Genomic DNA, 1,695 nt, shown 5'->3' with positions numbered 1-1,695 from the left:
CGCAATTTTTGGTATTGCGACACACGCTCACTATCGCATTGTAATTTATGGCAGAGAGTAATCGATTTGATTAAATGTTATAGAGATATAGAAAATATTCTTTCAAATAACTGCTGATGGTGATTCCTGATGAATAAGCAACGTTTTCTTAGAACAAGTAGATCGGAGACTAAAGAGACCTCGTTTCAATGGCAACAGTGCATTTTGTTATACACCAATCGGACTACGGCGACAGAATGATAGACAGTAAGCGTGCGCTCGAACTCTAGGGCTTAGTTAACACCATCGCCTCACTTCCCAAAAACGTCACCCTTTCGTGGATAGGAACGCGTTACACTTGAAAGGAGTGGAGGTGGAACGTCGGGGCAGTTTCAAAGAAGTTTGGGCACATATTTACATTAAAGAACCCACCCAATGGAGTGCTTCTTCTAAAGAACTCTACTCTAATGGCAACAACATGCTTGGGTTGCTGATTGAGCGCGAGTGAAGCTCACAGTACGAACTTTACATATCAATGTTGAGCTGCCAGTACAAAAGGAGAGCACGTAGAATTACCCTTTCATACTTCGACATTTCTATGCCTTCATTCAATGGTAAATCCGAGAAATACAACAACTTCTTGCCTTATGAACTAAATAGCGCGCTTGACACCAATAAACTGGATTTCAGGTCCAAGAACCCCCTTTTAGAAACCTAACACAGCCGTAGTAGACGAGCTTAACGTGGTGGTGTTCTCTAGCGGTAGAGTCGGTGTGATATTATCGATCCGCAAAAAATGTCTATGATTATATGTAGCTATTTGCATGACAGAGTTATGATAAAAATTGGTTGTAGGTGTAGTGTCTCCCAACACATATGATCTTCTTTTCATGGGTATTGTTCAGAGAATCGTGTATAGTATTCTGATTCGTACGCTGAACATCGCCTTAAATATTATTCATGGCGGAACCAAACAAATGATGACCTTTTGGTTGGTACTTTTCTAATATAATTTGAGGAAGCGAAATTAGTTTTTGTATAAACGAGCTTTTATATTGGCTATGTGAAACTGCTCAATAAAGCTTTGACACGCGTGTAATGGTTTGCTCATTTCCGTATTAGATCTATAGTTTTGTTATAAAGGAATTTTTTTAAATTATTTTCCAAGTAGAATGGAATATCCCCCAGTTAATTAATGATATTCAAACTTTATAATTAAAAATCGAAACACTTCCAATTTACAACTATTTTTAAATATTTTCCGCTGCTTTTCGCAACCACTTATGTTTAGCCTCTCCTCTTCTGCTTTATCTTCTATAATAATCTTAAAACTGCATTAAACTAGATTTCGTATTCAGTGAACTAATATCTAAGACCTAAGCTACACTGCTGTTCACTTCTTAAGAAATCATTCAATAATCATAATATTAAAAACAACAACAAAACTTTGAGCTTCGTGGAATTGTTCAATAACAAAATTAAGTTTCGAAAAACTTGCAACTTCGATATACATACATAGAAACTTCATTATGTTTAAACACATACTTACATATATCCATTTACCATTGCATAAATTTAAAAAAAAAGTATCTATAAACAAATATATTCTTACGAATCTAGATGATCGTTAAGATCCTATACATGTGATCCATAAGTTTGTGTCGGCATAATGGGCGAAAAAAATTCAAAACCAGCAAATTTGTTTGTGTTTTGCTT

Source organism: Eurosta solidaginis, unplaced genomic scaffold (assembly GCF_040869045.1).
Source record: "Eurosta solidaginis isolate ZX-2024a unplaced genomic scaffold, ASM4086904v1 ctg00001039.1, whole genome shotgun sequence".
In the NCBI taxonomy this organism is placed as follows: domain Eukaryota; kingdom Metazoa; phylum Arthropoda; class Insecta; order Diptera; family Tephritidae; genus Eurosta; species Eurosta solidaginis.
Note: the sequence above shows the minus strand (reverse complement) of the source record.